Source organism: Lactuca sativa, chromosome 1, assembly GCF_002870075.4.
Source record: "Lactuca sativa cultivar Salinas chromosome 1, Lsat_Salinas_v11, whole genome shotgun sequence".
Classification (NCBI taxonomy): Eukaryota; Viridiplantae; Streptophyta; class Magnoliopsida; order Asterales; family Asteraceae; genus Lactuca; species Lactuca sativa.
In genome coordinates this window covers 207,913,127-207,926,585 of record NC_056623.2, presented here as the reverse complement: position 1 = coordinate 207,926,585, position 13,459 = coordinate 207,913,127, and the positions used below count along the sequence as shown (strand labels likewise).

At 34.9% G+C, this 13,459-nt stretch overlaps 1 pseudogene; it reads left to right on the top strand.

Annotated features, from left to right (window-relative positions):
- Positions 1-1,042, top strand: part of LOC122195230 (uncharacterized) — a 37,597-nt pseudogene extending 36,555 nt beyond the window's left edge.
- Positions 1,043-13,459: the final 12,417 nt, after the last annotated feature.

The window sequence follows — 13,459 nt, the reverse complement described above, 5'->3', positions numbered from 1 at the left end:
ATCATGTATAGTATAAATGTAGAACAGTTTGTATTTACATTGGATTTGATATTCACTCCGGCCGGTCCGGTACCTTTGAATTTCCTAATTCTCCCGATTAAGAACCGAACATTGTTTTCAGGATTTGCTGCATCCTCTTCCACCACCTGAGAAAAGCAAGGATGATATACTTATTTTCTTCAAGCTTTATGATCCCGTGAAGGAAGAACTCAGGTACTTTCAACAAGTTAGTTATATCTTTCAGTAGCCTAATGGGATGGGTTATTGTGTAATCATATCATATGTTATATTATTTTTGGAGATATGTTGGTAGGTTTTTTGTCAAGAGTTCTGGTAAACCAACTGAAATTACATAAAAATTAAATGAGAGGGCTGGATTTAGTCTAGATGAAGAAATCGAACTCTATGAGGTATGTTTTCTGGTGTTCTTGCATTGCATTGCATGTTTGTTTGTTTGTGAAATCATATTTATGTGTTCATGATTTATCAGGAGATAAAATTTGAGCCATGCATGTGTGATGTGTGAACGTCTTGACAAGAGAAGCCCATTTAGATCTAGCCAGGTATTACTAGTCTCAACCCTCTTCTTCTTCTATAATGAAAAAGTTGCTTGCCTATATATATATATATATATATATATATATATATATATATATATATATATATATATATATATATATATATATATATATATATATATATACAATACAGAGGACTTATCAGGGGGTGCATCAGAAAACAGTACCTTTATTTATGGGGAATGGTTGGAATTTACAGTTATACCCTTTACCCTTTAATCAAATGTCTTTCTGCTTATTGCTTATATAGTTGAAAGTTGAAACACTTAATTCCGTTGTTGTAGGTGCAACAGTTGATTTGTGGTCCGTTGGGGTATTTGTGGGCAAAACAAAGGGAAGATGAGATACAAGGATTGGAATTGAGATTAAGGTTTCATGAGGCTGCAGTAAAGAGGCTTGAGGGTGTGGACAAAGTGAGAGAAGTTGCAGGAAACCCTGATTTTTCCAATAAGGATGTCGGGTGAACTCAACAACCACCAATGGTTGCAGAAGTGAGTTGAAGAGCTGACATGGATATTAGACTTTGAAAAACATTTGAGGGTATATTTTTTTATATTTCTTGTATCTAGTTAGTTTGTAAATTTTTGTTACAACTTTTATTGATTTGTTTTATCATTCCATGGAACGATTATTTGTATGACATTAAATTTATCCAATGGATTCTATTTTTTGTATATGATATTTTATTTTCTATTATGAAACATTAAATACAAATTTAATTTGAAAATAAGTAAATTTATAAATAATATTTTTTTTAAACATTTAAAATTATGATACGCAAAAATGTGTGTCATCTTCATTTATCACATGGCCTTTCTTGACAGGGGCTTTCTTGATACGCATTGCGTGTCATTAACACGCGCGTCGTAAGGTTACGACACGCGAATGCGTGTCGTCTTCCTTTATGACAGGGCCTTCCTTGATACGCATTGTGTGTCGTAAACGCGCGTCGTAATTGCGCGTCGTAAATGAGCGTCGTAAATGCGCGTCGTCTCTCTTTATGACAGGGCCTTCCTTGACGCGCATTTGCGCGTCGTCTGAGCCTTTTACGGCGCGCAATGAGCGTCGTAAAAGGCTGTTTTTCTAGTAGTGTGTTAATGTTTTAAAGGATTCCATAACTTAAGAATAAGTTATGGATCACCAAAAGTTTCTTGTGTTACCTTGTTTTATGAGTGAATTTAGATTAATGAATAAAATTATGTGATAGTTGGTTTTAATCCAAATTAATCTAAGAATTGATTCTAAAATGTGTTTTTGTAACTTGTTCTCAAGTTATATGAAAAGTCACATTTAAGAATCATAAAACTCATAAAAATTGGCAAAGGTTACAAAAATGAAGAGTCTAGTTCTAATTAAATGGTTTTATGACTCCATAACTTGTCCTCAAGTTATGGAGGACCAAGAGTCTCTTCATTTAATAAAATAAAAAAAAAAAAAGGTGTAACCTTAATTAATTCCATAAGTTATAAAATAAAGAAAAGTTAATTGTTTTATTAGTTTAAAGTCTTCCATAACTTGTCCTCAAGTTATGGAACTTGAAGAGTTTTTGGATTAAAACTACTTTAAACACATAAGTTATGGAATTAATTAGTTTTGAATAGTTTCAAAACTTTCCCTCAAGTTTTGGAATTTGTAAAGTTTTCTCTTATGAATACTTTAATTCCAAGTTAGCCCTTAGAATTTTAAAAGTTAAAATTCAACCCTTATACTTTATAATATTATAAGTTAATAATATATATATATATATATATATATATATATATATATATATATATATATATATATATATATATGTATAAGAGTAAAGTCAGTCTTACCGCTATTACGCCTCATTCACGAAGCTGGTCTATAAGGTGGGTATAAGGTTGTTGCCTATAAAATGGCAACTTAATGGGTGTCCACTCTCACCCACCGCTTGCTTGACTGGTGGAGGGTCGTTAGCCGAACGGGTTTGACAGGACTATAATTCTCCCTTCATTAAAAGTATTAATGATAAATACTAAGTAACTAAACACTTATAAATACCCAATCTTAGTTACTTAGGAAAATGTGAATAAGGTGCTAATCCATGAAATTACACTTTGCACTTTGTTTAAGTCGGTTAGTGGAGCGTGTTTGGTTAACCGGCACACTAACTCGTATTTAACAAGGTAGGCAAAGGGTAACTTAATGTTTATCATAGTATCGGTGGAGCGTGTGTGGTTAATCGGCACATTGATTGAGGGGTAAACACTTAAGGGTACCAAGTAATTTGCATGGTTACTTCACACCTTGTTTTGTGATCTTCGGCATCCCAGTCAAAAACCTGAAGGGCACACTCGAGATTGAAACATGCCATTGAACAGTTCAATGAATCTCAATAGATCTAGGAGTTTGAAAACCAATTAAAACATAATAATACATTTCGTTTATCTTGGTGAAAATTGGTGAATCGTCATTCACCTACCTTCAAATATTTTATAGCTTGGATTACGGCATCCCTCTTCTAAGTTATAAAATATTTTGTTGGGTCCTAGCCTTTATATTTCATATTGGGTGTTATATTAAGGACTTAAGATCAACTATCTTGAATATCTCCCAAAAGATGTCTGGTTTAGACATTTATGATCTTCCTAAATCTCTTGAAACAAGCTTTCCTAAATGAAGATGATGTCCCATGGAAATCACACTTCTTTCACCTCCTCCAATTATTCTCCCTAACCCACAAGTTCAAGGTCACTCAAGTCCTATTGGCAAGGCAAGGTCTAGGTGTGATCACATCTTGGAGATGTAGTCACATATTGACAAGCCGGGAGAGTTGGGTGTCAAAGTCCTGAGAAAGTTGGTGGTTCAATCACTTTCTAAGTCACATAGTGAGTTCCTTTGGGAAACCTATGAAATAGACTACGACAAGACCCTTAATGATCTTATCTATTTGTTAAGATCAACTTCCTTAAGATCAACTTCCTTAAAACTTAAAACTTAATGATAAATACTAAGTAACTAAACTCTTAATAATACCCAATCTGAGTTACTTAGGAAAAATGTGAATAAGGTGCTAACCCATGAAATTACACTTTACACTTTGTCTAAGTCGTTAGTGGAGCGTGTGTGGTTAACCGGCACACTAACTTGGACTTAACAAGGTAGGTAAAGGGTGACTTAATATTTATCATAGTATCGATGGAGCGTGTGTGGTTAACCGGCACATCGATTGAGGGGTAATTTATTAAGGGTACCAAGTGATTTGCATGGTTACTTCACACCTTGTTTTGTGATCCTCGGCATCCCAGTCACAAAACCTGAAGGGCACACTCGAGATTGAAACATGCCTTTGAACAGTTCAATGAATCTCAAAGATCTAGGAGTTTCAAAACCAATTAAAACCTAATAATACATTTCATTTATCTTGGTGGAAATTGGTGAATCGTCATTCACCTACCTTCAAATATTTTATAGCTTGGATTACGGCATACCTCTTCTAAGTTATAAAATAGTTTGTTGGGTCCTAGCCTTAATATTTCATATTGGGTGTCATATTAAGGACTTTAAATCAACTATCTTGAATATCTCCCAAAAGTTGTCTGGTATAGGCACCTATGATCTTCCCAAATCTTTTGAAACAAGGTTTCCTAAATGAAGATGATGTCCTTTGGAAATCATACTTCTTTCACCTTCTCTAATTATTCTCCCTAACCCACAAGTTCTTGAAAAGTTTAAGGTCACTCAAGTCTGAAAAGTTGTCTGGTATAGGCACCTACATTGGAAAGTTTCAATGTATGGGAGAGCGAATAAGAAGAATCAAATTAGGTAGAAGGATAAAAGTTTCTCAAATCTGAAAAGATGGGAGAGAGTACTTTCGTATCAGTTTTGTGATCATCTTAATGATTTAGAGACCTTATCACAATTCATCCTCTAAGAGCCTTCTTATAGATAAGAAGAGGAACTTGAATTGTTGAAGTGGTTAAATCAAGAAGATGATTCATACTTCGTTCTAAAAACAATTCTTAGAGTTATACTCTAAGATTGTAACATGAGTGACATGTCTTAAAGAAGGTTTAAAACTCTTGTACATTTGAAATTGGTAAGTTGTGATGTTTTGGATAAAACAAAGACCAACTAAGGCCAATTGTGTGAAGTGTTTGTCTTGATTAGAATCCACACTATCTATTGGATGTTTGACAAGGGCGTCTTATATGTCAAGAGGATAGTGGGAGTCTTAAAGGTCTTCAAAGTCTCTAGAACTAATCAAGAATAAACCTGAAGTTGTTCACTAGCACACGACTTGAGGTTTATAACCTATCGTGTTGACATATTCTGTGCCCATTCCAGTTAAAGTTGGCTTTGCATATGAGTTCTTAGAGTTCTCAATTTGTTGCACAACAACTTGGAAGCAATGGCAGGCCCTTAAGCTGCCAGGTGGCAAGAAGTTAAGATTGAGTTCAGTCCATATGAGATTGGATTTGTCATTACCCTTGCCCTGTGACTAAGGTTTTGACAATTCACATGGATAAGAACACATACACCATTAAATCTAAGTGTCATAAGGTTTCTCTCCGATTCATGAAAATGATGGTGAGGAAACACTTTCACTAAGTAGATTTTAGCTAGATAGCAATTGTGATATTTGCATTCTCAAAGTCGTTAGTGGAGCGTGTGTGGTTTACCGGCACACTAACCTGGACTTGTGAGAAGTGGCAAAAGGTCTAACCATTATGATTACGGCATACCTCTTCATAATTGTTTAGACACACAAGTGTGCTATCTAAGGGAAGGTGTATGTTTTTGATAAAGTCTTATCAAAACAATCTAGTATTAGAAATCTGAACTTTGGTAGAAAGTTAGCTAATTTTTGAGTACATGTCAAAGCTAGTGGGAGCATAAGTGTTATGCTAATAATCATCATGTTAGTGGGAGCATGATAATTATTATAAGTATTGCAAGTTAGAAATGTTAATTATAGAAAAAAAAAAGTTTCAATTGGGAAAGAGTTGTTTTGCTATAATTAAGGGAGAGAAAATTATACTTCATCTCAAATCTATAAGCTTAGATCGTGAGGTTTTAATCATTTAGTCAAGGATATATATATGAATTTCATGTTGGAATGGCTCCACATAAGGAAATTCTGTATATGGGTCCATTATTTGCGTTCTAAAATTCGATTATGATTACGGCATCCCTTTTCATAATCTGAATTATGAGAACTTGGCAAATAGAAATGGAAATGTTATAGCAAAAGACTGGTTTAGTCTTTCTGTGAGACATCATGAATCGTGTCCCATATGCTTCGGATATATGATCGATTACATGTGCTATATTCATCCTTTCTAAAATTTTCCAAATGCATGGGGCATTATGAAGGGAAAAGGTTTAGAACTGGATATGACTAAAAGGATTAAACAATTGTCGAGGATAATCTAAGGTTTACCAAAGATTGGTTGCTCAAGGACAGTCGGAAGTATAGTGATAATTCTAGAAGGATTATATTGACATAATCTGTAAGGAGGCAACTCTTTTTCAGATGTGATAGTCAAAATGAATCTGGAAATGTTTCAAAGTTACTATTTTCAATCTGTTTAAGATTAGGAAAATTAATGCAAGAAGGATGTTTCCAAGGAGTTGATCTCCTTTGGAATACTCTGTAATGATTGTTGGCAAGTCTTTCTGACTTTGTGCATAATCATTACAAGAGGATCAATGCATATAAGTTTAGAATCCGACAGATTCCAGTAAATGGCATGAATTTGGAATTCTCGCATTTGCAGTAAGGATTTGGGAGTGTGAAAAGAGAATCATTGAAGTTATGTTCAATGGATCTAGTTCACAAAGTAAAGATCATAGACAAACATAGTATGCATACTTGGTGTGTGGCATAACTAGTGTTTTGAAAAAACATAGTGTACATGCTTGGAGCATGGGACAACTATTGTTTTAAATTCAAGAATAAAGTTGATAGCTGAAACAGTATACAATGAATAATGTGTAATCATATGGTGATAAATAAAAGGTGTTTTATTTATGTTCAAAGGGTTGATACCATACTGGATTCAATTATTATTGTGTGTTTCATTTTGCATGTTTTGACTTCCCGAATAAACTAGGTTATTCTTCCGGAATGACTAAGTTATTCAAACCATCCACAATCGGTCATATGTTGGAAGTAGATATGAATTAAGACTGTCATGGGTTGGCTTGTAGAGGTCTAAGGTGTTGGACAAAGGACTACAACACTCATGAGTGCTCATAAGTTCTGAGTATTGGATTCAACCCGCGCTCATTGGAATCACTTCATGGATTTTATCACGAGTGATCATGAGACGATAATATCTTATATTCTTCAAACCTAGATATATGAGTTGTTACTATGAGTTGGTTGTACATTGATTGCACGAAAACGCATTTGGTAACTCGGTGCTATAAAACGTGCCTCTGTGTATGATTCAACAAGCAGTAGAACAAGCCATATGAGTCGAAGTTTATCCATTTCTTTTACCTTCGGGGTAAAAGCGATATCTGTGGGCCCCTCGATGATTTGATGATGACAAATGGAAGTGCTCGGTCGGGCCAGGACTGATTTGATTTGTTCAATTAGTCAGTCGTCATAAATCGGAAATCGGGAAACAACAAATGGACAGAGAGAATGATTATAATCCATGTCTCAGTCCATATGATATCTAGAATGGAGGAATATATGATCCCTTATCTAATGGACAAGTCATTGACAAAGGTCAGAGTTCATCTACAAGGTCAGAGTTCGACAGAAGCTTTTGAGAGCTATGATTGCCAGTTGGTTCCTGAAGTCATACGCAATAATAGTTTTAGACTTATCCAAGTGGGAGACTGTTGGATTAATGTCTAAGTCCATAACTATAATTGGTAAGACTTGACCCGACCCGGCATGGTCCATTTGGGTTGCATACCATCATGCACTTGGATAGACTATAATGAGAGAAATAAGTCACTTATGGTTATTAATATATTTTAAGTTCTAGTATATTAATGATAAGAATAATAAGATTATTTAATTAGTATTGATCAAGAATTAATCTAGGATTAATTAAGTGATCAAAAGAAGACTAATTAAATATATGGGTTGATTGTGTAAATCATCCATACTTGTATAGTGGGCTAATGCTCCATGGATAATCAAGTTGGGCTAAAACCCATTGGACGGTCCATGGATGCTCCATGGTGTATTTGTACCCATGGATCATGGAAATGAAAGGCCATGTCAATTAGGGTTTACATGGTGTAACCCTAACTATATAAGCATCTTATTCTTGACCAAAATCGGTTACTAGTGTGTGAAGTAAAAGGGCTAGCCGATTTCATGAGTTGTAGAATTCTCTCAAGTTATTCTAAGTGTTTTGGTGATTGTGATTCCATTTGAGGCTTCCACACTATTGGGGCTACGCACTCAAGCTTCATGAACACTTTCTACATCAAGAGGTATGTATTCTACCTTGTTACATTCATTGTTTTTGTATGCTAGATTAGGATAATACCTTGGAAGTTCTTATTTGCATGTATAATAGAGAAAACATAGATCCAAGGTATTTAGGGTTGCATGTACACTTAGGAGTGTTAGAATGCTCAAAACCCAACAATCTGAAAAGAAGAAAGACAATTTTAGATTAGATAAAGAATCCTTAATAAGACACCCAAATGTAAATTTAAGGCTAGGACCCAACTCAATACTTCATAACTTGGAAGAGGGATGCCATAATCCAAGCTGTGAAATATTTGATGGTAGGTGAATGATGATTCAACAATTTCCACCATGAAAAACGAAATAAATATTAGGTTTTAATTGGATTGAAACTCCTAGATCATTTGAGATTCATTGAACTTTTCAATGGCATGTTTAAATCTCGAGTGTACCCTCTCAAGTTTGTGACTGAGATGTCGAGGATCACAAACAATGCATGGATAACCATGCAAATTAACTTGGTACACTTAATCTTTATCACTTAATCGATGTGCCAGTTACCTACACGCGCTCCACCGATCTATGATAAACATTAAGTCACCCTTTTCCACTCTTACTAGTTCATGTTAGTGTGTCGGTTACCCAGACACACTCCCCCAACGACTTGGTAATGTACAAAGTGTAATTTCATGGGTTAGCACCAAATTCACATTTTTCTAAAGTGACTCGGATTGGGAATTTATAAAAGGTTTAGTTACTTTATATTCATCATTATACTTTTAATGAGAATTATAGTCCTTGTCCTACCCGTTCGGATAACGACCCTCCACCAGTCAAGGAAGCGGTAGGTGAGAGTGGACACCCATTAAGCTGCCATTTTATAGGCAACAACCTTATACCCCCCTTATAGACCGGCTTCTTGAATAAGGCCTACTAATGGTAAGACTGACTTGCTCTTATACATATATATTATTAACTTATATTATTATAAAGTATAATGGTTGGATTTTAACTTCTAAAACTCTATGGTTTGGAATTAAAGTGTGTGTTAGACTTTACAATTTCCAAGATTTGAGGGCAAGTTTTGAAACTATTCAAGACTCTTCATTTCTATAACTTATGAGTCTTAATGGTTTTAAAGAAGAGACTTTTGGAATTCCATAACTTGAGGACAAGCTATGGAGTCCATTAATTGGCATTTAGATCAAGAATTACACTAACAAACAATTTGAAAATAATTCCTATGATCTACCAAAACTCATAATCATTAAACTTTGATAATAACCTTTGAAAATGGATTAGCATAATCATTGCCACATCAAAAACAGATTTTACAAGTCCAAAACAGTTTAGGGTAATGATTCTAGTCCGCTTCTAGCAACAAAACTCGAAAAATTGCACACTAGGCCTCCAACTCGCCGAGTGCATGAACCTACTTAACGAGTAGGATGAAGTTTCACTTAGAATCGTCGAGTCCCCCCATAGACTCAATGAGTTCACTGGACAGCAAGTAGAATTTCGACTTTTTCAACCAGTTTGCATCAAGTAGCCTAGGCTTCGATACCACTGAAGGGTTTTGAGCATTCTCAAACTCCTATGGTGTACATGTAACCCTAGAAACCTTAGATCTATGTTTTCTCTATAACATACATGCAAATATAATTTTTCCAAGGTTCTCATCCTAACTAGCATATCATGGGGTACTTGTAATACAAAAACTAGTAGAATGACTACCTTTTCTTGTGGTTGATTACTTGGAGCTTCAAGAGCCTAGCACCAATAATGTGGATGCCTCAAATGGAGTCGCAAATCACCAAATCAACTTGGAAGACTTTAGAGAATATGAAGCACTTCTATAGGATCCATGGGTTAAAACCTACATGGACTATCCATGAAAGATTAGCCCATCGTAAATGAACATTAGCCCATTCTATATATACATATATATATATATATATAAGAGTCCATATTTAATTAGTCTCTTTTGATCACTAAATTAATTCTAGATCAATGCAAATTAAATAATATGATTTAATATTAATATATTATAACTTATAATATATTAATCAATCATAAACATACTATTCTCACAAGATTATCCATACAAATTGTTTCGGTGAAGTGCAACTCAAATGGACCTTGCATGGTCAGATCAAGTACATGTCAATTATAGTTATGGACTTAGACACCTTATCCAACAACTTTGTACTTACGGTTTTCAGTTTTGGTTTTAGGTACTTCGTTTTCAATGAAAAGGAGTCGGCTCGATCGTAACGCATCACACTATGTTTTCTGCACATGGGATATTTGGGATTACATTCTGATATTATTTTATCACAACGCGTTTTAAAGTCGAGAGGGCAGCAGATCCCATAAGAACTCTGCAGTTAAGCGTGCTTGGGCGAGAGTAGTACCAGGATGGTTGACCCCTTGGGAAGTACTCGTTTCGAGCAGACCAAAGAAGAAAATATTGTGATACGTGTCAGAAGGGGGATGTTACAATTCACTCTCTCGATAGTGGCTAACCATTCCTCAAATGTCCTGCTACACCCATACTTACTCATTAAACTTCCACCAACCCTACAACTGCTCGTGCATGGTAATCATAGATATTGTTGGATCCCATAGAAAGTCGAATACTTGCTTCTACCCCAAGACCACAACCAAAGAAGCAACAGGAAATAATGATAAACCAAACATTCTTAAGCTATAGAATCTTACTTATGTACAAATATGATACATATACTAAGAAACTATAGTAATGATGTCAATTTCATCTAACATATAAGAAGTTCTCCTAGGCTATCAGGCATCATACATCAAGAAATTCTATAATGCAATTCTTGAAAATCCCTAGCTTATCACTAGCATGCAGTTCTATCATAAACATCATAAGCAAATAACAATATGGGTAACTTGGGGTAAACTTTCTTGCTCCGACTGATCGTACACACCTCGTCCTTCCTTGGTTACTTTTGAGAACATTTTCTTAAAACTCTTACAAATCTTAGTTTGAGTCTAGATTCAAATGAATTATCATCCAATTCTCTCAAATCCTGGCTCTGATACCAACTTGTAACATCTTAAAATCACAATAATATTTTTCATTTTTAACTAAAGATAAATCACTGTTTTCAATCAAACCCAAGTCATAAGAACCCATGATCAAGTACAAATGTTCCAAAATCAATGTATCATAACGTCTCCGAAACATATCAACAAAGGATGTGTATGATCACGCCTTTTCTTTCCCTCGATCATCTGAAGTACCTGAAAACATAAAACTTAAACTCCAAGCCAAAGCTTAGTGAGTTCCCCCAAAGTAACATACACAACCAATACATATCATAACATGCACATATGAGCCTTCAGCCTGACTGGACCGCCTCACAGAGCCTACAACCTATATGGATTACTCTCCGGGCCTTCAGCCTAATTGGACTACGTACAGGCCTTCAGTCTATCCAGACTGCCCCGAATATCTTGGTCTTCAGCATAAAGCATGACCACCTCAACCCAATGCCCATGTAGAGGCTGCCTTCACAAGCCATGGGTTTGAACCCCGGTACACACTACGTACCATAGCTAAACCCTAACTTTTCCATTAATTTCTTATTTTGTTAAGCCAAAACACTAAAACTTCAAATCCAAGTTAAAAGGGACATCCTAACGGATGAAGTCTATGACTTTATCCATTTGCATGCATACAAGAGGGTAAAAACTCAAACCGTTGGTCCAAAAGTCATCTAAAGTCCCAACACTCATGCACGAATTAATGAGGATGTCAAAGGTAACATTTTTATGAATCTATGAGTTCAAAACTATAGATAACTACTTTTGAAGGACATATAATTGCTCATATTCGACTAGACTAAACTAGGAGACCAAAAATGCACACAAACTCTAGACTACCAAGATCTAAGCAATTAACACATCAACATCCAAGCTTTATACCTTCAAATGATTCTTGAGAGCAAGATACTTTTGGATCCAAGATGCCTTGAGCTTCCTAGTTGATTCCACTTTTTTTGTCTTAATTCAAGATCACCAAAAGCACACTTTCAAGCACAAAATGCGCACGCTATAAATTAGGGTTAACAAGGGATGATTTGGGAGTTGTAAGTTAATGAGGCAAGAGGTCCTTAAGAGACAATGATATTTAACTAGGGCTCAAACCCTAAAAATTATGGTTTGACACTCAACTACTTACACCCGACATAAGTTGAGTACGCCCAACGTACTAGAAAAAAAATCTGATCTCACTTAACGAGCCAAGGGACCAATTTTGCAAATAAATTTCATTCTAAAGGTATAAATGGAAAATACATGGATCAAGGTGTTACAGTCAAGAACGCCAAAGATGTTTCAGAAAACTAGTAATATTTATATATCTCCTGATTTGATGATCACTCATATGAAAGTTTTTTGGCCACTAATCTTTCACATGGGTGATCATCAACCAAGAGGTAGAAATTCATTTCTTTATTTTTAATAAATGTATATTTGTACAAAATTCTATTATGTATGAAACTGTCTTTATTAAATACAATTTTGAGATTATTTAATTTAGTGCTATGTGGTAGTTATATGTAATGTAACTTGTATGGTATTTGTATTAATTTAAATTTAAAGATTGTTAATATTATTAGAAATGACTATCACCAACATCGAAAACATTCCTAATATAAGAAGAAAACTAAGTCACATGAAGATCATTTAGGTTATCATGGACGGTGAAAAAAGAACAAATGATGGTATTGGTGTGGATTTTGTGATATGACATAACATAGGTGGTAGCCTCATGGTGTGGATCAGGTGAGGTGACAATTGTGTAGATCTAGGGGAGGTCAACATCACCAAAGAGAATAGAGGCATTAATGTTGGAATCAAGTGGAGTTTTGGGGTATGTTGCCAAAGAGAATAGATACACCTATAATGTTGCAAAACGGAGTTGTAGAGGAGGTCAATGAGAATCAGGGTGGAGGAGGATAGAAAAGAGAGATGCAAGGAGAAAGTAGGTGAATATGTGAGTTTTTATTGCATTTTTTGTCATAATTTATAGTTATGATCCCTATAATATATATATATATATATATATATATATATATATATATATATATATATATAGACTTGAGTCATGGACAAAATAGTCATTTTACCAATGATTATTGGGAAGATCCAATGACCAAAGGAACCAATCATGATGGATTTTGAAATCATGAGGACTATCCATATTAATTTTGCAAAACTTGGACTAAACATGTGGACGAGTGTCAACCACAGGGACCAAGAGTAAATTATAGAAATGATCATTATATATATTTACAGTTTCACTCTAACTTTTGAAATGTTGATATATCAAATCTATATGGTTTCCAAAACTTTCGGTTTTGGTTCTTGGTCCATCTCAAAAGACTATGTCATCACTCTCACCCCCACCACCATATGCATTCCTCTCCTTTGTATCTCTTTC